Source organism: Dunckerocampus dactyliophorus, chromosome 21 (genome assembly GCF_027744805.1).
Source record: "Dunckerocampus dactyliophorus isolate RoL2022-P2 chromosome 21, RoL_Ddac_1.1, whole genome shotgun sequence".
Lineage (NCBI taxonomy): Eukaryota > Metazoa > Chordata > Actinopteri > Syngnathiformes > Syngnathidae > Dunckerocampus > Dunckerocampus dactyliophorus.
This window is the reverse complement of record NC_072839.1, coordinates 14,053,489-14,080,501: the sequence shown is the minus strand read 5'-3', so window position 1 is coordinate 14,080,501 and position 27,013 is coordinate 14,053,489. Positions and strand designations below refer to the sequence as shown.

At 41.9% G+C, this 27,013-nt stretch overlaps 1 protein-coding gene across 1 annotated transcript in view; it reads left to right on the top strand.

Moving 5' to 3' along the window:
• LOC129174290 (cadherin-6-like) overlaps nt 1-27,013 on the top strand; it is a 402,680-nt gene that overhangs the window by 535 nt on the left and 375,132 nt on the right. The window contains exon 2 of the mRNA XM_054766133.1: nt 1,067-1,172. The gene's annotated coding sequence lies outside the window, so the exon portion shown is untranslated. The remainder of the gene's footprint in view (nt 1-1,066; nt 1,173-27,013) is intronic.

Here is a 27,013-nt window from a genome sequence, read left to right as displayed (position 1 = left end):
TCTTAATTACAGTGGCTCGCCAAGGGGTCCCAGCGTGACGGTAGCGGAGGGCGCCTGTTTCGCCGCCAGACTAATCACTTGACCTCTCAATCGCCAACACATGCTGCTGCAAGGTCGCCGAAATGTCAGCAGCGGCATTGTTTTTTCTACTACAGTAAAATATGTACTAATTACGTCAATAATTAAACACAACAGGCAATGGCAAAACAAGTAATTCATTTTAAATGTGGTGCTATGGTCTATTTTTCATCAGTTAGTGGTGCCCCCTATGGGTGGTGCTCAAAATGCTTTGGAATGCATGCTGACATACTGTACATGCAATGCAGATATGCTCCAAGTTTTGCAATAATGAGACAAATGGCCGCCATCAAGCAAAAGACTTTTCTATTTCAACCACTTTGCTCAAACTTGACACTCATGTGCTAGTCTGTCCCAGAAAGGTGTGTACCAAACTTGGTGGTGATTCCGCTAAACACCCTAAAGCAGGGGTGTCCAAAGTTCTACCCGGCGGGGCTAATTTCACAAGAAAACTTCCTATGAGAATAAAGTCAAAATATTAAGAGAAAAAGGTTGGAATCGAACTACGAACAATTTTGTATCATAAAGATGAAATATTAAATGAAAAAGATTGTTAAAGTCATTATTTTGAGAAACAAAACAAATGAAGTTATCGTTTCTATCGTTATTTTTGTATTGCTTTACAAAAATATCAGTGTGGCCAATGCATCCTTTCATTTTTCACCTTGTGGCCCTCTCTGAAAAGTTCTGCCCTAAAGTTTCAGTGGAGTTGTGTAAGAAATTTCAATAACGGCGCCACCATGTGGTGCCTTGGTAGCACAGGCAACACATTTTCACCTTTTTCTTTGCAGTGGTTCAAGAGTAGAGAAGTGTTCCCTAGCGGTGCTCTCTACCAGTCAAAACTCACCTCATTTGTTCTTCAAGCTTCAAGGAGCCATTGTTGTGTTGTAGCAAGAACCCTGTTGATTTTTAAAGGACTACTTGACCCATCATGGTGGCTGTGGTAAAAGGTCAGGTTGATAACTACTTGTTCTTCTTTCCCTCTTAGGTTTGGTTGTCCTGTATGTCAAAGAAGCAAGATACTTGTTCATTTTGGATGGCTGAAGATGGGCTGCTGCTGCTGCTGCTGCTGCTGCTGCTGCTGGGGTAAAAAGGTCAGCTTGTTTCCTTTCACTCATTTCAATCTGCCAAACTGTCTGGGATTTGTGTTTTACATAAAAGCCATTGACTTTCAATTATGATGTAATTCAAAACAGAAGTAATAACTTGTCTGGACAAGCGCAAACACAAAAATGAACACATTGCCGTATGTGAGCATTAACAGGGATTGGTAATTTAATTTTCTTTTTAGTTTGGTCTGACTGGTCAAGCATAACTTGCTTGATTAATTCCATACAGTGAATCATAAGTTAGCTATCACGCCTGATAGCTCACAGCTAAGTGCAGCGCCGCCTTGCTATCTGATGGGCTTTCCTTCATTTCCTTTTGTTCTAATTTTTATACCTGTCCTCTGGACACGAACCTCGCCATCCCGCATGCTCGGCCTCTGTGATCAGCGTCGTTATTGGCGGGGTCTCCGGCGGCGGCACGCTAGGGACAGCCCGACTGAGATAGTGACAACCTCGTCAACCTTTCGGTGTGGTGGTGCTGATGATGTTTCTCAAAGTCAAGGACACATGCAGGAAAGGGGGCTGGGGGTGGTATGGTGAGGAGAATACACAGCGGAGCATTCCAGCAAATAATCAGCGCTGGACAGAAAGTGAGCGGGAGTTGGTAATGAATTGACTTAAGCGTGCATTTGTTATGCACGGCTGCTCATGCAGCGCTCGCTTTCTTAACTTCAGTCCTGTTACAGTTAACAGAAGCTTTCACAGGGTTGTCTTCTTTTTTACGAGCATCAGCTTTTGTGTTTGAATGCTGAGGAAAGAAACTGTGATCGACACGAGTGACACGCCCGTCTCCAACGAAACGGCTCTGAGTCTTAGAGAATATCCAATAAAACCACACAAATACCATATTTTCTGGACTCCACAGCATTCAGTCAAAAAGTCACACTGAGCTACAGGTGGCATTTACATTAACTTAAACTTACATTAAATTCACATGAGGAGACAAAGCCAGAGTGAGGGGCCAATGTTTAAACCAACAAGGGGACGAGACAAAGCTACAGAAGTCCATTTTGTTTAGTATATGGCTACAGTTCCCTGGTTAATAAATGTCTGAATGTTCTGGAAGAACACGATACGTGACATGACGCCTGGAGGCATCCTAGTGTGTAGAAACGTAACTTGAAAGCTTCATTTTTGTATTCACAAATGAATTGAAATAGACTGAAAATCCTATGTGGTGTATTTAGTTAGTCAGTGGCTGACACTGCGGCTACAATCTCCAAGCTGAACGTAATTAGTGTACCAATTAAACAACACTGCTGTCTAAAATACCACATTTCTCAATCCACACAGGTATCATCTAATGCTAGTTGCACATTACTTACAGACACAAAGTCTCCGAGGCGGAAGCATATTAGAAAGTATTCCGTAACAAAGTGTCTGGGATGTGCTGTCCTTCAATTAGTGTGCCCAACTGCATCACAAGGTCAACGCAATGAATCATTGCGGCCACTAGGTGTTGCCAAAAATCAAACACCCCAATTGAAGGCAGCACATGTTGAATTATGTATATGTGTATATATATCTATAAATATATATAATGTAAGCATTTTGTATCATTTTATTTTTACGGTAAAAATGAATTTTACACTTATTTTGGTGATTGATCGATCTAAGCAACGAAAAAATGATGACCCATTTGGGAGCTGAACCAACAGAATCATCACTCTTGGAGCCGGAATTCCCATCACTCATGGACACAGGAAGAAAATATGAAAAAAGGTGCAATTATGAAGCACCACATTTAAGTTTTTCTTCCTCCCTGCTTGCTTTTAATGAAGCTGTTGTGTGTTTTACATGACTATTGTCTCTGACACTTCTGATCCCTGTGTATCTTGAATTGGTTGTGATGCATCCTTTTGTACTGAACATACATTTAGGTCGGACTGGACACAATATGAGTCAAATCCGCACTGACTTCCTGCTTTTTTTTTTTAAGTTACAAACATCATCAGATGCAGTTTTGTATAAGAGTCACTTTTTTAATAGTAGAAACAGAAAGTGAGCAAACTTGCAGCTTCCTCATCCGTAGCTGACTGATGCTTAGTTGGCAGAGCTCCAGGCTAAAGTATATTTTAGGGTGTGTAGCAAAGCCTGGGGGGGTGGGGTTGTAGGCTCATCTTCACGGTACAATTCCTTTTGTACTCAACAAGCATTGAGGAAATGAAATCTGTATGAGCAGTATAATCTGCAGCAGCCTTGCTTTTCGACAAAAAAAACACCATCAGATGCTCTCATCCCTCCCCCCACGTCAATAAATGAAGTCGGCCTGGAAGCGCTTTTCATAATTTATATCAAGTTTATGAGACACTCTGATGGTCTGTGGTAAACGACCAAAGGGTGTTTTTTTTTTTTTTTTAAAGAAAATAAGTCGCCCAGTGACTCAGCCATCATCTCTGAAAACCCAGCCTTCTCTCAGGCCACATCTCACAAAAAACTAAACTTTTTTTTTTATTGTTAAATAACTCCATTGTCTATTAAAGCTTCTAGGTCAGTGGTCAGCAACATTTTTGTGCCTAAGATCCCAGGTCTCGGCCATGAACCTTGGCAAGATCTCCGCCCTTATTGCAGCGTGCACAGCAGCGAGGCATGTGGGCGTGCGGGCGTGTTCAGGGGTCAGAATGCTCCTGAAACGGAGGGCACTGATTTCATAATACTTTTTTTCCCTTAATATTTTCAGGATGGACCAGAAAAATACCAAAGGTTGACTGGTCGATCGTGATCGACCCGTTGGGAACCTCTGTTCTAAGTAATATCACTAATACCAGTGCTTGGAGTCAATGCCGATGTTTTTTTTTTTACATTTTGTGGGTCTATAGCTTTAATGCTAATCAGCTGTGTGTGTCTCCCAGAAGTGCACTTTATCCACTTTGTGCATATACACTGTAACTCTGCGCCTGTCCAACATAATAGATGCTATACAAGGAAAAGGAAAACCCACATTGCAGCTGACCGGTGGATAGCCGGCAGGGCTTTATTTTAAGATGTGTAGCAAAGCCCGAGGAAGGACGTTATTCCTTCATGATGTCATAAAAAGCCACAACTTCAGAAGCGACCGTTTGACTGCCGCTTCTGTCACAAGTGGCGCAAACAAAACGTTACATTAAAAAGCCACTTTTGCATTGCACAGTCTACTTACTCACTTTGAAAGCATTTGTCAATGCATTTATGTCCCCACCCTTGCAGGGACCGCGGTGAACTGTCGGCGGGGAGTGAGAGGCAGGGAGCACTGTCAATCTTAGTGCAGACCTGCCAACATGTATGAATTTGTCATACTCGGCATGCTCTTTGACTCTTGAATACGCTTGTATGCTTCATTGCTCTCCATTTTGTTGCATTTCGCTGGTTTCGGGTTTGGGTTCAGTCTGAACAGGACAGATAAATAGATATAGTATTTCAAATGGGGGGGGGCGCACAAAAGCAATTCTGTTCCCCAGTGGGGACAGAAAATAATTGAGAACCACTGGATTAGTGGGTTTCACAGGGCCAATTGTCGCTCCAGGCGTGTGTTTCTACATTTTTCTCTGATGTACTTGCCACATTTTCCTCCAGCCATGGCAGAACAACCGACTCTTAGCCTCTCTTCATCCCACACAATGATGGCAGGGAGCATGCACGTGTGTGTCCACATGTCTCGACGTCCCACTGGCACGTCTTTTGTCCAACTCAGCAAAGACCGGCCTTGGCCTGTCGCTGTTTGTCTTGTTGCACAAGTGCAGAGGTGGACGCCTGGGCGCCCGGGTCCTCTCGTGCGCGCAGCCTTTTGTTTTTCAAGCCCCGAGAGGACGTCCCTCTCGTGACGGGCGCCGTGTTCAGGTGGAAACCCCAGTGCCCCGCTGGCAGGTTAAGTGCTTTGCACATCACCATGGGGACCACGGCAGGAAAGGTTCATGTTCTTTCACCTTCACTTCGTAGCCTTTCAAAGGATAGTGCTGCTCCTTTTGTTGGCCTGTTGATGGCACATCTTGACACAGATTGCTTCGGCAATAATTAAACGTCATCCCTCCATTTATTTGCACTGCAGGGTGCATCCCAATTGGTTTTGGAGGCAAGATGCATCCTCGATACACTACAGAACCATCATGTTAAGGCATTGGGCACATACAGGTATTATTTCCTGAATGGACTTACTTCAAGGTTAAATGAAACAAATTAATTGTACATTATTTCACAAAAATGAGTACACTCATCACATTTCAGTTTTTTGCAGCATGATGTAAGGGATAATGCAATAGAAATGGATATGCTTTAGAGTAGTCAGTGTATAGCTTCTGTAGTAGTATATGTACTGTCCTCTGAAAATGAGTCCACATAGCCATTATTGTCTCCATCGGGGTGCCACCGAGGGCCGCATACTGAAAAATCAAAAGATGCGGGGGCCACTTTTGAGATTTGACATTTACTAAACCAACCCATATACTGTAGATAAACTCAGAAGTATTTCAAGAAGAAAACATTACACTTTTTTGCTCACTCTTTATGTAAATATATCAACTTCTTGATTTTTTTATTTTTTTTATTTTAATTTTAGTTATTCCAAAATATTTGGACTTTATTCTCGTCATAACATTTTCCAAACCTAATTGAACGTTTTTGTTTTGTTTTTTTCCTCATGATGTTGGGGGGGGCATCTGGCATATTTCAACTCTGCTTCTAAAAAAAACTTTTCTTCCATTTTTTTGCTGTCCTTTGAAGTTTTCCTGTATTTTATAATATGCCGAGGGCCATTTAAAAAAGACAGGCGCCCCTCGGGCTGCACTTTGGACACGCCGGTCTAAATAGATGGCAGCACAAGATAATTATGTCTCGTCTACAGTCAAGCACGGTGCTGGTGATGTCACGATCCGGGGCTGCACGAGTGCTGCTGACACCTGGGAGCTGCAGTTCATTGAGAAAAATGTGAATTCCAACATGTATTGTCTCTTGAATGCATCATGAAATGGCTGCTGAGATGTGAGGGATGTTATACTCTATGAATATGTGTGTGATTGACAGGTGATCAGTCCATGGCGTGTTCCTAAGTCTATGTATCCATCCAAAGGATTAGCAGTATAGAAAACTAGACGGATGCTGTTTTGCTGTGCAAGTAATCTTGAAGAAACAGGCATAAAATTCCCATAAATTAGTTCCTGATGGAAAGACGAGGTTTGCCATTACTCTTTCATCAAAATAAGAGCCTCCACCTACTAACCACCCGCTGGCTCCAAGGATCCTTCTCATTATCCAACCCCCCCATCCTCCACCGTGCAACGTACTGAGGGATCTGCAGGGGGATTTTCATTTACCTGGAACTCAGAACTTTTTCTGGTCCTGAATTCATGTTGGCTATGATTGCATCCCTGCTGACCTTATTATAAAGGGTGAGCGTCCTAGCGAGAGACTGAGATACTGAGAAATGGGTCGTCTCTGCGGCTTCTCCGTCAGGCACTGACCGGAGCAGTCATGTGACTAATGCTGTAAATGTGCCGGCCTGCGAACAATCCAAAAGAGCCCGAGCGGTCGCCTTTATGGCTCCGTGTTCTCCACGCCGCTGTCTGGCTGATTCATTGAGAGAAGCAATTTAGCCTTTGTCTCACTCGCTTTTTCATCTTCACTCCCAAAAGCCATAGAAGCGAAATGACGCCTGGACAAAGCGGCGGCGTGGAACTATAAAGCCAGATCAAGGCTGAAGCGTACTCGTCACTCAAGCATTCCTAACCACTGTCATCAAGTCCTGTGACACCTGACACCTCACACACTGTCTGCTCAGAATATGCTGCTTGCCCCTCATCGCCATGTAGTCATTAAATATATGAAATACTATTAAATATTTTTCAACAATTTTTTAAGTCTCAGAGGTGTCACAGTAGTGTAATGGAAGTGTTTTAGCCTTGATGCTGGAATTTAGACGGTTTACAAGTGCTTTTAGTAAACTCTGCTGGGAACACGCTGTTTTGTGTCTGGGACTTCAATGCAGGGAAGTCCAAACGTCTTCCAGCGAGGGCCGTATAGTGAAAAATGAAAGCATGCAAGGGCCACTTTGGTATTTTGATATGCTCAGAAGTTATGTACTTGTATTTCATAAAAAGTGCATCTCAGGTTTGTGACTTAGGTGAAAAAGAACATTAGTTTGAACTTCGGGCTTTGCTCATTTTTTTTTCTTTTTTTAAATTTAAATTTTCCAAATATTTCAACTTTTTTCTTCAATAATCTTCGTAAATGTTCGTCTTTTAATATTATGACTTTATTCCTGTAATATTGTAACTTTTTTCCCCCTACTTACTTTTCCAAACATTTGGAAAACTGACAATAAGTTTATCATATTTCAACTTAAAAATATTATTTCCTTTAACTCTTTATTCCTCATATTATGAGTTTATTCTTGTAAAATTGTGACTTTTTTTCTCATAACTTTTTCCCCAAACCTAATTTTCCAAAAATTCCAACTTTTTGTTTGATATTCATATTAAGACTTTAGTGAAATGTATTTTTTTCAACTTTATGCTACTAAAATATGCTCCTCTTGTTATGTTATTCTCGTAAAATTACAACTTTTTTTCCTTTATTTTAACTTCATTATTGTAAAATTTATTAATTTGTTTTTTTTAAATTTTCTTGTTTAATTATATTTTTTAGACTGTGCTGCAGGTCAATACAAAAACAGTCGCGGGTCACATTTACACTAACTTTATGGTACAGGAGAGTGCAGGTGTTAATAACGCTAGCATACAGTATCTGTGACGCTACGGTGCTAACATTACAATCGCGTTTTAACAGCAACATCATACTAGGCTAGCAAGTTCACTGAAGAACCTCAACATGATCAAACTTGCAGATCCCAGGTCTGTAGCTGACTGACGGATAGTTTGCAGAGCTTGGGGCTTTATTTTAAGATGTGTAGCGAAGCCTGAAGAAAGAAGCCGCAACTTCACAAGCGGGAGTTTGGGTGCCTCTTCTCTCAAAAGTGCAGCAAGAGAGAGAGGGAGGTTTACTTTTGGCTGTCATAAACAAGTTCCAGGGATGCACATTACTGTTAGCACATGGTTCATTTAGCACAACAGGCGGACCTCTAATGTAAATCAAAATGACGCTGTCCAATGTTAAAGAACCAGGAAACCAACTAATAACAGCCACTTATTTTTGAAACAAGAATTAACACTTACCTCTGTTTATTTTTAGATGAGTAGCGAAGCCTGTGTTTCCGTTTTTACAAAGCTGTCCTCTGCCAAGTGATAAGCGTATACGGGAGAAGTGCAGGCGCTATCGTGCCCGTGAAGGAGGTTTTTCCTTCATGGCTTCATGATAAACCACAACTTCAAAACCTGTCAAAAGTGGAGCAAACAAGTGAGGGAGATGAGATTTCGCTCATGTTTGCAGACTCTAGCGACAAACATTACTGGTAAAACATCATTACAAAGTCACTTAAATCTAGAGCTTACTGGTTTTTGTTGGCTAAAATGACAATTTTTCTTAATTTCTTGGTTTTGACAATGGCCAGAAGGGTCTCATTCAACCTGCTAGTCGATTAGCCGACCTTTTCCCATCTTTTATTTTGCTGCACCGCTCAATCAAAGTGTCAGGGTAACCCTAATAACAGGAAGTTTGCGGCATGCTTCCCAATGCTGCTGTTGGTTGAATCAGCATATCTGCTGCATAATGCCTTCCAAAAGAACAATCGCGGCTCTTCAGAAAGCTCCGGTTGATCCAGAATGGCTCTGTGGGTCGTAACAAGGGGCTAAAAAAGCTCAGCGTATAACTCCACTCCTCAAATCAGCGAGCCAGGCTAGCAGCTGCTCCCAGAATCAACTTGTAAATGCGCTCGCTTCCATCGCACATCCATCATTCCCAAAACCTATTTTTCCTCCCATTGCCGGGCTGCATGTGGCTGCCTCTGTTGTAAATGAGAGCAGCAGATAGAGCTTTGGGCTGCAGCAATACCCAATGGACAAAACACCCTTCAAATGCTCTCCTCAGTGCTGTAATGGAAACTTAGAACACTCGCCTCCAGTTTGGCTTGTCCCGCTTTTCACATTACATTACATCAACCTGTCCGTGCACGGTCAGACTTCTACAGCTGCATTTATGCATTGCATTAGCTTTCATTGCATTTTTGTGTTATTTTGCCTTTTGGTCAAATGCTGGAATTTAGTAAAAAAATGACATGCGAAGTATATGGTCTCATTTGCTATATACATCAAAGCAACCTAAATGGGCCGTGTTTTCCAGACTAAGTTGCTCTAGAGTAGAAGTGGCATCAGTCAAATGCGTCATGAAGAGCAAAAGAAATCACACTGGATTATAGCCGGAGGGAGGGGACAATGTTTACACCAAGGAGGAGATCAACTAAAGCTACAGAAGCTGAAATGTGTCAGTTTCTAAGGATAAGGATACTATGCTGCCTGGACGCATCCCAGTGTGTAGAAACACATCAAACAGCCGCATTTTAACACCAAAACTTCATTTTTGTATTCACAAATGAATGAAAACAGACCGAAAATGATACGTGTGTATTTAGTTAGTCGGTGGCTGACGCAGCAGCTCCAATCCCCAAGCTGGACATAATTAGTGTCCTAATTAACCAACACTGCTGTTTAAAATACCACATTTCTCAAACCACACAGGTGTCATATCATCATAGTTGCACATTACTTACAGACACAGCATATTTAAAGTATTCCATAACAAAAAGCATCCGGTATACTCTATCATTCAATTAGTGTGCCTAACTGTGTCACTAGCTCGATTCAATGGATTATTGTAGCCGCTAGGTGTCACCAAAAAAGCCCCACCTCACTTTAACTTGAACGTAGCACATAACACTCGCTAGTCGCAGGACCAGCCAAACTATGGGAGGGGGCGGAGAAGCAACTTATTGTCTGGAAAATAGGGTAAATAGGGTTTTTTAAATTTTTTATTTTACGTTTACTCTGGACTTAAAATAAAGTTGCATGTTGATTGCGAACTAGCTACTAAATAATACTCATGGAATAATGGCAGCTACTATTGCACAAACCAAATGAGTGTGATTGTGTTATTTAGTTCACGTTCTAAGTAAATATACTTAAGTGTAATTGTGCTATTATTTTTTTGCTTGGAGTGTACCATACAAATATGCCCCCCCGAGAGGCTGCTATTAGGTGCAAAAAAATCAATAATATAATAATAATAATAATAATAAATATTAAAAATGCATTCAAACATGATTAAAAATATGACTTTTTTTATTTTATTTTACTTGACACATAATGTTCATTTGGTCTTTGAGCACTTGGAATTTGTTTTTGATAGCTAGCTTTCGACAAGCTAAAATTTATGTAATAATGCTAGCTAGCTACTGTTGTGCACAATACATTTGGGGTTTGTTCGTATTTTTTTAGTTCATGGTGTAATTAAGGTTGCTTACAAATATAACTGCGCTAGATGTGTTTTGTTAAATAATCCAAATGAATTTGTCAACATTTCATTTTTGGTTGGAGTTTACCGTACGCATCCGCTCCCTAGAGGCTGTTAGCATTATTAGCATAACATAAAAGAACAGAAGTTGTTTTCGCTAGCTAGCTTGCTGCTAATTTTTACATAACAATGCTAGCTACTATTGCATGCGATACATTTCGGGTTCCATAACTTTACATATGCTTTAGTTCATGTTGTAATAACGCTACATTATAACAAACATTCAAATACCCGGCGACAGATGCACAAATTTCTAAGTTGGTTCAACTTATTTGACAGCCAGAGGCGGGCATTTATTTAGATCTACATAGCGGTGACAAAAAGCCAACGCCTGAGGAGGCGCCCATCCATCAAAGAGATGCCCTTGCGGCGCATTTCTATTAGAACGTGTCAGGTGGGCCGGGCTCATTATTGCATCATCATAATGGTGTCATTTTTGGAACTTCATCAGAGGTAATTGCAGCAATTTGTCAGCGGAACGCCGGCGGACTCGGTGTTTAGCCGGCCTCGAGACACTGCGTTATCGTAAAAAGGAAAACAATAAACGGAAAAATAAATAAATAAATAAATCTGGTGGCACACAACACGAGCCAGGTGCTAACAAATGCTATAATTTAATTAGCCTAACAAACTCTTTGACTCTAGGGTGAAGAACTGTTGTGCTGCTGTGTAAAATGATGCTCATGTAAAAGACGGCCGCGTGGTGGTCAGCGATTCAGATTGACCAAACGAGCAAGCAATAAATGTCACCGAGGGACCAACGTGGCTCTCTTAAACAAATCTGCAGTGACAGGATGCCCTGAAGTGTGCAAAAAAGGAAAACTGGGCGGGGCGGGGGCTGTGCACTCAAAAAAGCCATTTGGATATTACCCCACTGTCACAACGACACTTTTGTGCTCTTAAAGAACAATAAATAATAGATGTCGTCAAGACAGACACTAAATCCACCCCCTCTCGTCCCCTCTTAAAAGGCTGCAGAGAATTAAATGCACACACCTAATACTGTTAATGCGTCTCGCCCACACGCTGGGCGGAAGAAAACGTCAAAGAAGTTGCACTGCAATATAACAAATAGTACAATAAAGCACTTTCGGTAACAAGCGCTGTCTCTTTTGCTGATGAGATATGCTGGAGAATGCTGTTTGTTTCCGAGGACTTCGAAGTATTTCCTTCAACCCAAATAAAAATAGTTGCTCAATTATGGGAAATTGAAAGGGAAAGTATTAGATTTTTGTAAATATACATTGCATATGTAAATCAAAGACACCATAAATAAGAATGTGTTCATTTAAAAAGCCAATATTAAATGATATGAGTGTTAAATATTCTCAATCTAGATTTGTGTTGCATTATAAGACGCTACCATATTCTGCAGCGATTTTGTTATTGTATTGTCATAACTATTGCTTAGGTTGCTTTGTCATGCCCATGCTGCTCACGTCCTCCAGGAGGTGTACTTGCATGGTACGCTTATGTTTTCAACAAATGCATCATTTTGCAGTGAGATGCTAACTTGCCGTTGAACACCTCGTGAGGCAATGACTGAATTGTATTACTTTATTTTCATCACACTAACACCTTCTGTAGGGGAAGCAGGGTCTGAGGACATGAACGTGGTCATCACGTCCGTGTTGAGGTAACTCGGGGTAGGCAAAAAACTCCTCGGTGGCAAAGCTCTGGCAGTGGGCGAGTTTGGCCTCAGATTCCTTAAGGCTCTGGATGCTGTGGGACTGTCTTGGTTGACACGTCTTTCCAGCTTTCTGTGGAAGTCAGGAACAGTGTCTGTGGTTTGGCAGACCTGGGGGGTGGTCCCCCTTTTCACGAAGGGTGACAGGAGGGTGTTGGTGCTGGAGAGAAGGGTGGCACAATGTGGTTTTTGTTCTGGTTGTAGAACAATGGACCAGGTGTACACCCTTGGATGGTACTGGATGCTGAAAGGAGTTTGCCCAACTGGTCTTCATCTGCTTTATTGACTTGGACAAGGCATTCAACCGTGTCCCTCCGGGAGTGCTACGAGCCATTTGGTCCTTGTGTAACCAGAGAAGGAGCCTGGTTGGCGTTGTCGGCAGTAATTACGTTGGCCTCCACCAAGGCTGCCCGTTGTCACCAGTTCTGTTGAGAATTTTGGTAGGCTTTGGATCTCATCTCTATTTGCGGGAACTCCTCAGTGCAACTGGCAGAGATGGCCGGAGACCGGGAAGTCTGACCCTTCCTACTAAGACTTGGACCCGAATAAGCAGAAGAAATGGGACGATGCATTTTATTTTATACATGTTTTGCTACGCTTCACCTTCCTGTACAGCACTTAGGGCCTCTGGGTGTTTAAAGGCGTTTTATTAATATACTGTGGATGGATTGGATAAAAATGAACTTGTGAATGAATGTTTGCACAACAGTTGTGCATAGTATGTTAGTGGATTGCTATGATAGGCTATGATGTATCACCCAGCCTTATAGCCCACATCCATAGTTTTCTCCTGCAGACAGCATTTAGCCTAGCTTCCTACGACCAGCAGCACATCCACATCCACATTATGACCTACATACACCCTCTTAATAAGCTTTTTTACACACTTTCTGTCGTCTGTGCCAGTACTTCTTTATCTGCGCTGTTGCTGTTCCAAAAGCCATTACCTAAATAGGCCTCAGTGGCTGCTTGCCTTAGAATCCCTGATAAAATAAACATAAAGCATTTTAAGCGCTTGCCTTTTTTTTTTCCTTCTTTACAAAATCTGCTGTGATACCTGACATCCATGAGGCGATGCGCTGGCAAATTTAGTCTTTTACTTTGGCACGTTTAATTCTGGTGGGGATAAGCAGAATTAAAAAAAAAAAAAAAGATTGAATTAAAATAAGGATAGTCATTTCTTGCACACAAATCCACCCCCTGCTGCGGGACGGCAAGAACACTGTGTGGGCGAGACAGCTGCTGGCCGCTCCCGGGACCCCAGCCGCTCCGCTAATGGCCCAGTGGACCGGCTCGCTGTCACGGGCCCGCAAAACCATCTCCCGAGGGGGCCGCTGTAATAAGACAGAAGTGTGCGTAAATAGAGAGCGGGTGACAGCACATCAGATATGAACGGCCGCTAATGTATTTGTTCATAAAAGAGCACATTGGGACGGGAGTCCTGGAAAGCGCCGCGGGCTATGTCTTCTCTTGGAGTGAGTAATGAATGGATATTTGGGGTGTGATGATGGAGTCACTGTGTCCTTTAATAATCTTAACTTTGATTCATATAAAAAGACTCTTAGAATATTTGGCTTTTTGGCAGCCCCAAAGCCAAAAGGAAATGTTGAATAGGAAACATTTTGCTGCAAACGTTTGTGACATAAGTGGAGTAATGGGGAGGGGATGTCCAGCTTATATATACTGTACATTGTGAGAGAGATATATTATATTTTTGTATATACCTCCACGTAATAGTGTTCTCACATTTCACCAAGCATTTTTATGACAGTGCATCTTAACAGACAATACCAGGAAGTAAACTTAAACTTATATTTTAGAGCAGTTGGTGTGCAGCTTGTATAGCAGTATATGTCAGTATAGCAGTATAAGAGAGTTGCTCTTGTCTACAGTCAAGCATGGTCTGGGTGTGCACGAGTGCTGCCGGCACGGGGAAGCTGCCACATGGCAGTTTCCCAACATGGTAGCAAGCCCAAACACACCTCTGTTGTTTTTAATGGGTAAATCACCCCACTCAGACCATATATGGTGGTAGCGTAGTATTTGTTAGCCACCGTGACATCTCTTAACATTGCATGACGAGAAAGGAAAAGGTGCATTCAAGCGTTTCCGGCTTTGCATGTCTGAAAGTCGACATGAATTATTGAAGGCTGTCTTTTTGCACTTTCCGCCCTCACAGACCATGAGATGTTGGTGCCGTAACGACATTTTAATAATGATGATTACACGAGTCTGATGTGAGTGTAAATGTCACCATGGGAAGGTGCATGGCATGTGTGACGTTACATTTCATTTGAAAATGCACAGTATCGGTTTTAATGCTGTGCAGTACTATTACACATCCTTTATCACTTTGTTTTCAGAAAATGATAAGCTGCTACAGTGGAACCTTGGTTAGTGTCCTAATTTAGTTCCCGAAGGTTTGACTCTAAGCAAAGCGGACTCCTAACCAAATACATTTTTCCCATAAGAAATCATGTAAATCCAATCGATCCATTCCAGAAAGCCAAAAATGTTAACGCAAAACACGTTTTTATAGTTTTACAATTAGTTTTACATGCAAAAACAGTTCCAAACACACAAACATATAAATCAGGAATAAAAGTGATACATGAACATTTAAGGTTTACTTTTACCCTCATTGAAGACGTGATTGTTGCCAAAGAGTGAGATCAACACAGACGCCACTGTCATGTTTGTTTAATTCAGTAGTGTTTCTCATCTCAAGTCTATGCTTATCTTTTCATCACAGCTGCAAAATAACCCAAAATGGAGCCAAACTAAGTTGCAAGTGCCAACGTTTTGATTAGAAAAGGTGACGGAGAGGAGGAGACTGGGTAGCGTTCAGTAACTTCTGCTTTGTCCTACGTCTTTACAGACAGAATTGTGTAAACATGCAAGGTTCTTTCATGTAACTTTGGTCGGCATGTTGGAAATAGACTAAACCATTACCAGTTGGGCCTAGAATGCGCAGAGAGTAATGGATGTCTTTCCTTTTAAGTTTCCCCGTGCTTATTTTGGCCTGCTGAGTAGAACTGATTTGCAGAGTTTCCCTGAAAGGCTGACAGGTAGTACATCTGTGCTAATTGGAGACATTTGAAGATGTGACTCCTTTTTATCTCCTGCTAGTGATTACAAGCATGCTCTGCCCTAATCCGTTGACTTTTCAAATATCGCTTTAAGGAGGTGGCAAGATGAATGCTTATTGCTGCTAATCCCTGACTGTGATGTATGAGCACCGCCGTTTTTCGCCGCAGCTTTCCCCCTCTTCAAAAAATAAAAAATAAAAAATCCAGCATGCAAACAGCACTGCTCAACTGCCCTTTTTTAAAAAATGAATCTTCTCCTGGCCAATAGGTGTCAGTGAATGTTTTCACCTCCATAAAGAATTTGCTGCGTTATTGACACCTTCTTAGAGGCGCATCAAGGCTGTGTCCGGGTGAGCTGTCAGCTGCGCGTAAAGGATGTCATTGTAATCTCTTTATTGCTGTAGTGGAAATGGCTTAGTGGGCTGTACCTGGTTGACGCCGCCACAAATGAGATGAGCCTGATTTATCTGCGCCCGCGAGGATGGCACGTATGAATCACAGCACTTCACATCTTACTCCCAACTTCTAGATAGCTGCAATGCTCTGGTCCTCAGCGGCTCGCCAGCCATTCGTCACGCCGCCTTCCCCTCGTTAGGTCACCCTCGCCCGTTTTTAATCCCTTTGAGACAAATAAGAAAGAAGAAACCGTCAACAGGTTTTCATTTACGTGATGTATGTTGAGGGCGGCCATTTTTCCAGAGCAGCTGATAATTGAAGAGAAGCTGCTGAAAAGTCACTTTATATGAAAAGTACAAAGTGGAAAAGAAAAGGGAACCACATGCTCAGTTACACACAAGTATCTCGCGCAACACAGCAGCAACAGAACCAATGTTGTAATGGTGGTAAGGAGCAAACTGCTGAACCAGCATTAATAGCGCTATCACACAGACACTTGAGTGGCGGTGTTTTAAAGTGCATGCAGAGGTAGATGAGGCTGCTGGATGCTGACCACTCATGATGCTGCAAATGCAGCTCCTGCAAACAAAAGCAACATCAGAGGGTTGTCTGTCATTTTGGACACGGTGCTAATCACACACACCAGGCACCTATGGGGGGGGATTCCTTGCTTAATTTAACAGAGGCCTTCGTTGAAGCATTTTGGTCGGTAAACACGAGACACGCCCAAGAACTACTTACGTTGCGGAAGAATACGCTCAATATTGGCTGCACTTGTCTCAGTCATTAAGGATAAAGATGGTAGTATTATTTTATAATATTAGTAATATAATATGGTATTAATATTTAGTCTTGCATATTTCAACCTTTCTCTCTTAATATTTTGTCTGCATTTTACTCATATTTTGACTTTATTCTCTTAAAAGTACTGCACTACACCCCCTGATGTAGGTGTCAGATTTGACTAACACCAAAAAACCAGGACGGGCAATCAAATGAACCCAGATGCTGTTTAGACCGTGTGACTCATGAGTGAACAACAATTAAACAAAACACCCAAGGGAATAAAAAAAAGGAAAATTGAAAAGATGAGCCAGTGTGAAGAAGGAAGCAAACACGCCGATGAAAACATCTCCTTGGCAGGAATAATCATCTTCATAACCACTAATGAGGCCGATTGTTTGTCATTATCCCGTGCAAATGCTGCCTGAAACATTTGTAAGCACGTGGCATAAATAATAAATACACCATAAGAGAAGAAATGAGTAAATAAAGGGACGGAACAGCCGGCTTCCTCCCCATCAGCCGATGGGAGACAATAAGGTCAGTCCAATTATCTGATCCATTTAATGCCGTCATGAAGCATGACTCGTTTCTCAGCCCATCCGGAGCCAGCTTGGGATGATTCCCATTATGCTTAATCCTCCATCTAACCAGGTGAGGCGGACTGATATATTCATCACACTCTCTCTCCAGGGAGTGAGACGGCGTGCTGAAGGAGCTATTTTTAAATGTAAACACAAGCTTTATTTGAGCTTAGTCAAAATCGTAATGAACCCAAACTCAGGCCTGTTAGGACGTACTCGCACTCATTCATACCGTGCTGCACGGGGGTGTCCCGATACCATCTTTTTCACTTCAACTTCTATATTGCAGTCTTGAGTACCGGCCGATACAGCACGGGCCATACATACTTTTATTACTTTGCAGTGTGGAATGTGAGGAAAAGGCCTGATCACGTGACTTCCCCTGTTCCGTGCTACTGCGGGGGACTTTCACATGGCGGGTTTTGCACTCAGCTGCAACGTCTTTTTTGGATCAGGGTCCTAGCTATGAGCCTACGGAGCCGGAGCACACTCCAGGTGCGGTCCTATGGTCTCCCGAGACAGAGTTTCCAGAGAATATCAAAATGGCGCATAGAAATATTAGTTTTTTACATATGCTGACCTTAATGGAGAACGTTTGGACACCCTTGTTCTACATCAGTGCATGCAATCGGGCTGTGCCCCGGCCTACCTCTGCCAATCGTGTGCCATGCTTGGGCGCCTAATGTGAGTACGCCTCGCGGGATGCTACTGTCAATGTGTCAGGGTGAAGTTTGGCTTGAGTTGAACCTGGTAACATGCGCGCCTCAGCCCCCTTTAAAGTCACATTTTTAGATTGATCAAATGTCGTCTCTACAGCAATACTTAGAGAACCAAGACTGACTTTGCCAATGTATGTTTTTCAGGCAAGCAAACACATGCAAATGAGATCAACCACATGCTGGAGTATTGTAATTTATTGTGAGGAATTCAATCAAAGCGGTGAAGGACCTGTGGCATTGTCATTGCAGCATCATCTCGGGATGTATTAAAAGTCCTCGGGGTTCATCAAACCGCGCTACGTAAAAACAATACAAACGCTGACATTGATCCTCCCACTTGGCGAGATGCTAAAGAGACGCTTACACCTTCCTTTGGATCCCGGCCGCGCTCACTCAGAATATGCGATAAGGATAAACAAGGCTCATTAGCATGGTTCTAATTAGAGCTTTTCCACAACTCTGTAATTAGCTGGAAAAAGAATAGAAGGGGCGGGGGGAAGGCTTCTCACATCTCTCAACATCAAACGGGAATCTTTCTCAATTAGCGTAAAATGTGCCGTCCTTGTTTTACCTTCTCTGAGCAACAGCGTGCATGCTATGGAATGATGCTTGTCATTGATCCCTCTTTGGTTGATTGAATCAATGTCAGTCAATAACATTAATGTCTCGTCAATTTAACAGGGAGGAGCAGGAAACAACCAGTGGATGGTCGTCATGGTAACCAAACAGTCTCTAGATCCTTCAGATTGATAAGCATTGACGAGTATTTTTTTTATTTTTTATTTTTTTACGTGTAAAGCTGGAAGGGATTGTCTTTTTGCATTTCATCTTGTGCAAGATGAAAGTTACAGCATACGCATGGCGGAGAACCACAGTTCTCTCTTTTGATAAACAGAAGCATTTTATACATGGAAATGATCAGCCTCCCCCCCCATGATTGTTTACTGTCGCTGAAGATGTCCATGTCTACTTGAGTAGAAAGGAACCACAACACTCACATAAAGACAAGCTTCTGAATATTTGGAAATGGCTATTAGTTTCCAATGTATAGATAAATACACTGTATCAAATGCAGGTAATGCTGTAGTAGAAAACAACCTTTTCTTTTCTGCCCCCTAAAACCAAAGTGGTTTCATGCTTTGAATGCAGCAAAGAAGCATTTATTTTACAATAAAAGAATAGGAAAAGCAAGCAAGATGAAAACAAGCAATGGATAAATAAATAAAACATGTCCCCGCTGCTTTTCCCCTTTCTTTCTGCTGCTCTTTTTGATCTTTGATTGTCATGTGAAGCAGAGAAGAAAAGAATCCGTGAGTGTCCCGTTCTATTAATGTAGAATTATTCTGTCACTCAAGTCCGGCTCAGGCTCAGACACGTCTGCTGCTGGATGCTGCTGCTGTGTCTCAAAGTTATTTGTTGAGGGAGGCCATTTAAATATAACGGGAGGTTGTTATTTAATGGAAGTGGAGGCCATCATTCACAGAACAGTCTGCTGTGACTTCCTTTAACAATGGTCAGTTCATCCCTTCCCTCGTTTTCGGGATGGCAGACTTCATGGCAAGTCTCGTCCTTGTCCTCGCTGACGCCCCCTATTGACCTCTGCATCACGCTTGGCTCCCCTTACATCACCGATACATCCTGATTGGTCAGCCGCTCGTTGTCTGGAGGTTCACCAAAAGGGCATCACATGTTTTAGACTCCCAGTCTAACCAGACTCTTATCTGCAAGCCATCAGGGCACTGACCATGTGACTGCACAGGCACATGTGCTCTGTGTGGTGTTTAAAGCGTTTTGTTATTGATCCGTTCATTAGTGTCTGTTGAAAACCAAATACATTTTGACCAAAAGTAATAATGGAAATCCAAGGTGGTGCAGTATTTTATAATCATGTAAAAATGCCGGGAAAAAGTCTTCCAGTAATCCACTGTTTATTGTGGTTAATCAGTTCCAGACCAAGTTCTAGTGAATTTACGCAAATTGCAAATCTGTTTACGACCTTCTAAATACGTTTCTAACATTGTTAGAATCCTCTAGACATGAAAGAACACCCCTGTGGTCACCTTTACACTCATATTACCCAATATAGTAGACATAATAAGAGAAAATAACGCCTATAAGACTCACATGTTAGCATTGGGACAGTTCCTTGTTTGTGGACAGTTCTTCCTGCGGTGGCTATTGTCTCATCACCGTAACATTACTGACACCTTTAGCCATTTTTATGCTTGAAAATGCTTACTTTAAGCCAAAAATGCATAACATGTGCTTAAATATGCATATTTTTGTCTCATAGGTTGCGTTCTACCATGGAACGTGATTTATTAATATATTTTTGAAAAACTGGGAAAGAGTGAAAACATAAGATTTGACATGACTGTACTTGTAGGTACTTTTGATCATATGTTCACCAAATCTAACCCCACCAATTTCTGCGCAAAGTTTGGTTTTAGTTGGAGTTGTAAAGTTGTTTGTCGGCAAACTGGGAGGATCTTCTTTTAAGTCGACTTTGATTGAATTAGCGTAAAGTACTTAGAGTCCTCTATGGCCACTGCTTGTTCCTGGAATTAGACATCTTCCCCGTGGATGAAGAGGTCCAGCGGTGATATTACTTACTTCACTCAAAAGTCTTTGGGATAATGAGCTTAGGTTTTAAGAGCACCAGGCCTGGGCACGACCGGAGGAAACAGAGAAGAACTCCAGGGATGCGACGTCTTAAATCCTCATCGCTTTTATGTCAGAAGTTTTTTTTTTTTGCTCGCACTTGAAGCGGCAAGACTCGGATGGAGGCGCAGGCTCCTTTTTTTTTTTTTTTTTTTTAATGGAACATAAGCAATTTATCACACTTCTCTGTTGAACGACTTGCAGTTTTAAATAGAAAGTGACAGCGGATCTCAAAGGGGACGTCTTCACCGTACTTATTTTGGGATCCAACTCAACAATATGAGCGGAAACCTCCTCTTCAGTGTGCTGAAACAATGATATAAATATTAGAGTTTCATGAGTTCAGTTCAGACACTTTAGTTTGCTTTCTGATGTTGGCAGGCAAGAACTCGTCAGTTAAACGGCTCAGAACTTGGTGGCGTGGTGTAGTTTTGCTGGAATTTTGTCAATTTTCGAAGCAAACTCAGAAGTTCACCGCAGTGGAACCCTGTGCATGGTTGAACACGGTGTCTTACGGGAGTCGAGTCAACCTTTCATTTGTTAGAATTTCTTTTGGAAGTGTCCCAAAATGTCTCAGAATCCAAAGCAAAAGCAAACCATAGAATATTTTAAGCAAGTTAATATTTTTGGTGCTCCGAGAACTGCGGTGTTGCCAGGCACATGCTTGACAACAGTTTGAGGAGTATTTTTCAGAAAAATGTCAACATTTTATAACCTTACGGCAGTGCTTCTCAAGTGGGGGGGGATGGTGAAGTGTCAGGCAGGGGGCTACTCAAAAAATATCTTCAAGGTTGGCAGGCCTGTGTGTGTCTTAGTTCATGCTTGAACGATCCTGGTGCCAGCTACTCATACAGTGGTTTGTGCAGAGAAATACATTTTATAGGGCCTCAATAGGTCAATCTATGTTCCCATCCTCACCTATGGTCATGAGCTTTGGGTCGTGACCAAAAGAACGAGATTGTAGATACAAGCAGCCAAAATGAGTTTCCTCCGTAGGGCGGCTGATCTCACCCTAAGGGGGACCTCTGTCGTCCAGGAGGAGCTCGGAGTAGAGGCCCACTGCTAATTCACATTGAGAGGAGCCAGTTGAGGTGGCTTTGGCATCTAGTCCGGAGGCCTGCCTCCTGGATGCCTCATTGATGAGGTGCCGCGGGCATGCCGAGCTGGGAGGAGGCCCCGGGGCAGACCTAAAGCACAATGGAAAGATTATGCCTCACAGGTGGCCTGCGAACGCCTTGGTGTCCTCCCGGTGGAACTGGAAGAGGTGGCCCGGGACCGGGAAGTCTGGGCTTCCCTACTGAACTCAGCTGCCACCGCAATCCGGACCCGGTTAAGCAGAATAGAATTGAATGGAAATAAGGTCCTTTGTAATATTTAAATCAGGGGTGTGTCTGTATCCTATTGGGGGCGTGACAGAAAATACCATCGCCTTAGGGGCTTTCAGCTTTATTTTGTTTAATATGAAGACCATATCTGTGTGGAACATAGACTTGGATAGACTTTATTGATCCACAAGGGAAATTACTTGGTTACAGTAGCTCAATTGCAGAAGAAAAAGGCAAACACAAAAATACAATATGAACAAAATATAATAAAATAAAGAGACTATAAGAAACAAAATTTTCAGATTTAAAAAAAATTGTGTGTAAAAATATAAATAAATAAAAGTAAATTTACAATCTGTACAAGGGAGGACAGACAGTACAGCGCAACAATGTTGTGAATTATCTTTTACAGACAGCTGAGGTTTTGTAGAGTTGGATGGTGTGAAATGAATGAAGTCCTATAGCGTTCACTGTGGGAACGGGATTGGAGGAGTCTATTGGAGAATGAGCTCAGAACATCTAAGGTTGAACACTTTGAACCCTTGAATTTTAACAATTACATTTTTGTGACAGTGACAAAAAACAAGGCAAAGTGCATTATGCTGTGAGTTAATCTCTTGAAGCTCGCTGTACTGCGGTTTGAACAGACTGCATATTTTTCGCCAAACTGTGACCAATTTCTGAAATATTCTAGCCTTTATTAACAATTAATTGAGGACTTGATGATTAATCCAGCATCCAGTTAATACCTGTTTTGGAAGTGGATTAGTCATGTTTTTTTGTACAAATGTAAATGTCCTCTTATTTTAGCCTCTCACATGTGAATATTTTGTAATTTCCTTGGTCATCCCTGAAGGCAGACCTATTATCTTTGTGTTTTAGGCAGAACAAGATATGCACACACGTCGGCTTTGCCTTTTGAAAACACTGACTAACATTTTTGCTATTTTGTGGACTTTCATTGTGGACCAAATCACTAACTGTGATTTACTTGGACCGTCTAGGGACTAACCGACCTGATTCGTGAAACCTATGAGCTTCAGATTAATTGAGAAAAGAAAATAACTGTCAGTTGCCGCACTAAAATATCCTATTCTTTCATTTCATTTTAGCTTTTCTGTTGTAGAACATCAGATAGTAAGTCCACAGTGTCCCCGTGCAGCATATCTACACGGTCCGCCTTGGCAAAGTCTATCCACAGTGAAAACGGAAGACATGACAGCGTAATGTGTGATCAGTAGGCCATAATTCGCCAGTAATCCTTCAACTGAATTCTTGTCCGGCTCAGTAGAAGCGTTAGCTGCTAGCTACTTGGTCAAATCGGCTGATTCCGTGTTGGTTAGCGTGGATGGCTTTTGTCATAGCCGTCATGTATCGCTTCAACTGAGCCTCCATCACTGACACGACCGTCCATCCTGTCCACGACTGCCTCGCCACCGCCGTCTTGCACTGTACACAAAGCAACCATGCGGTCACTTCTGTGAAATGATGCATTCTTGCCTTTGCATCATTTGTATTGCGAGCCAAACCCGTTTAAAACTGTGGCACTTTCGTCATGAAGAATTGTCATGTGAAAGTGGGTCACAACTTCTGAGCTGAAATGCCGCAGCGTCGACATGACGGCGCTCCAGCAGGAGTAAATATTTGCTATTTTCTGCCACGCATTTGGCGGACTACTTGTGTGCTGGGTAATGATGCCTTCATTAACATGCACACATTGTTAGTCTCAGTCCCTTCCTGGGATCTGTGGACTCTACCTCATTAATATTTTTGGGAAGGAAGTGTAAGGAAGGTGACCTAAAGGCGGGGCGTATCTTACCTTCAAACATAAACAGGATTGCTAAAAATAGGCCACATTTTGCCATTGTTTCAACCCAAGCTTCTAAATTTCCTTGAGAAGTCGCTGCAACTTGCCACATGGCCGCTCAGGGGGAATCTAGTCCACTGAAAGTCTTTTACAGAGTATTTATTGCAGAAAAATGCTTTCCTCTTCCCTCAGGGGCTGGCAGGGGGAAACAAAACAATTTAATCTGCTAGTGAATCAGTAGATGATGAGAGCGACTATTACGAGTATTAAACTTTCTGAGGGCATCTGTCTCGTTTTATAAACAGATGTTTCCTCTAATCCATCTTTTAGCTGCTCTGCTGAACTCTTTGCTCCGCATTCTGTCTTTTATTTGGGCGGTCGACTTCCCCAGAAACCTGTGTCATCTTGCTCCCAAATTGTCAAATACTTCCAGACGACGAAACCAATCCAGCGTTAAAATGTTCAGCTCATTCAGGACACGTTGGCTATCTATCAGTACTTAGAGGCACGGAGGACCTTTGATCTTAGTGCAGACCTGCCAACATGTAAGAATTTGTCGTATTCAGCATGCAATTTGACTCTTTGAATTCGCCTGTATGCTTCACTGCTTTCCATTTTGTTGCATTTCGCTGGTTTCAGTTTCAAGTTGAGACTGTACAGTCCAGATCAATACATAGATATAATCACTTTCTCAATCGTATTTCAAACATTTATGTTCACTAGTGTGGGCATGACCGAAAATAGAGAACCACGGGGCTATGAGGTCACTGCAGGGACGGCCACCACGTTAAACTACTACCGATCAAACTAGTTAGCCTCAAATGTAGTTATTCTAAACTTACCACTTCCACACAGAATGGAAGGAGAACTTCTCTGCCGCCTAGTGACCGGAATGCTACATAAATTTTAAAAAACAGCGATAGCGAAGGAGCGACATTCGAACCGTGATGTAGCGAGGGACAACTATCGTTTTCTTATAGCAAATGAATGAAATCAGGATAAATGACATGAGACACAATTTCTGAGCAGAGCTGTGGGGAAAAGCATAGTTCTCATCCATGTGAATGTTTCTGTATTTGAAATGGCCACGTTTGTTGAATACAGCACTGGGTTGTACATCTGCAGTAGGTGTCGACAGCAGGTGCAACAAGAAAGATGTTTTTGCATAGCCCTGGGGGGGGGGGATTTTTCAGTCAAATCAGCATCTAATTTAGTTTTTAAAAACCAGTACCTATGTTTGTTAGTTGTGTTTTTTTTACAGCCGAGGCCTTTTAATGAGGTGTAGATTGACACAGTGGGTTGTTGTGTGTTTGAAATGCTAATTAAATATAGAAGTAGAAAAAGAGAACATGTCGGTCACATGGCAATTGCAAGGCTAATAAAAATAAATAAATAAAAAATGGAGTCACAGGAGAGCGGCTTCTTGTTTTTATATATTTTTTTGAGGGAGGAGAGGGGTGTGTGCTCATGAATGATGCAGAAGTTGAAATCAGCACCAGATAAGATCTCCATTTCATTTGAATATCACGGAGGGGTCACACGATGATGAAGCACTGTTCTTTCATTTATTAGATTTTTTTTTTTTATTAAACATTTCATTAAACCATGGTGACACAAGTTCACTTTGTGACTCAGGGCGTGTTTTTCTTAGTGCGCTCATGAAAGTACACTTTGTGTTAGATCACAGATCAAATATGGAGTCCACTTATTAGTCGGTCCTGAAACTGCATTGTATTGTTAAGACTTAAAAGACCCATATTCTGCTATTTTTCACCAATTGCACGGAAGTAAAAGACACAAATTGTGATGCTGGAATTTCAGGTTTGCCACGTTTTGTGTGTCTGTAGCTGTAATGCTGTCCCCGACAGAGTGTCTCCAAGAAGCGCTATTGTGTAGTTTATCTACTTCCATGTACAGTAATCTCTCGTTTATGGTGGTTAATTGATTCCAGACCCGACTGTGATAAGTGAATTTCCACAAAGTAGGATTCCGAAATTGAATTTTTTCATTGCTAGAGCATAGAAAACCTGTTGACAACCTTCTAAATGCAGTTTAACATTATTAGAGCCCTCCAGACATGAAATAACACCCCTATAGTCATCTTTATACTCCTATTACCCAATATAGTACACATAAGTAAGAATAAATAAGGCATTTAAGACATAAATAAAGACTCATGATGGTATGTGTCACTATAAATGTGTTCCCTGGGGGAACTGAGTGGGGGGCGGACAGGAAGTGACGTCTGGGGTTCAGAGTTGAGTTTTCGCTTGGCGCAACAGTAGCCTGTGTTTTTATTAGGGATTATTGTGCCTGTTGTGAGATAATTCAAACCTGCAGTAAAAGCCTGTTTTCCTGATGTTTTTTGCCTCACCAAACTTTAGAGTAACATTACCGACACCTAGTGACCAGTGTAGAGTACTACATATCATCACATATTTGAATGCGTCTTCTGAATGCCTTATATTTGAATTTTAGTTCATTTAGCCATTTTTATACATAATAGATGCCATGTGTCACACACAACAACGTAACTTTAAGGAGTGGGAAAGGAAGACACAAATGTTAGCAAGACTAGCATGGCTATGCGATGCTAAAGTGCTAACACTGCACTCACATTTTAAGAGCAACAGCGCGATGTTAGTCTATTCGCTGAAGAAAAACAACACATCAAACTTACAGCTCACGTCTGTAGCTGACTGTATTTGAAGATGTGTAGTGAAGCCTTTGGTTGGAGGTTTTTTCCTTTCTGTTGGCTTTTGTCTCATCAATGTAACGTTACTGACACCTGGAGATGAGTGTAGAGCCCACAAATGAGGGAGATGATAGGTTTTTCTCACTTTGGTGCTGACAAACGGACTCGAGGGACACATGTTACTGTTGGAACATCGTAGGAAATTGCATAATAGGAGGGCCTTTAAACTGTCCTTCTCCACTCCGGAGGACATCATTGTGCAGAATTTTTTGCTGAAAATTGAAATTGAAATTGAATTGAAAATTTTCATAGTTGGAGCATAGAAGACCTGTTTATGACCTCCTTTTTCACCATTATCATAGCCCTGTAGATATGAAATAACACCCTTATAGTGACCTTGACACTTTATATTACCCAATATAGTAGACATAATAATAGAAGATAAGACATATTAGACATAAATAAGACATTATATAGACTCACACGTTAGCATTGACATCATACTTCTTGTCTCATCAATGTAACACCCAAGTTCAGTGTACAGCCCACAAATGAGGGAGATGATGTTTTTTTTTCACGTTGGTGCTGAAAAAGACTCAAGGGACACATGTTACTGTTAGAACATCATAGGAAAGTGCATAATGGGGG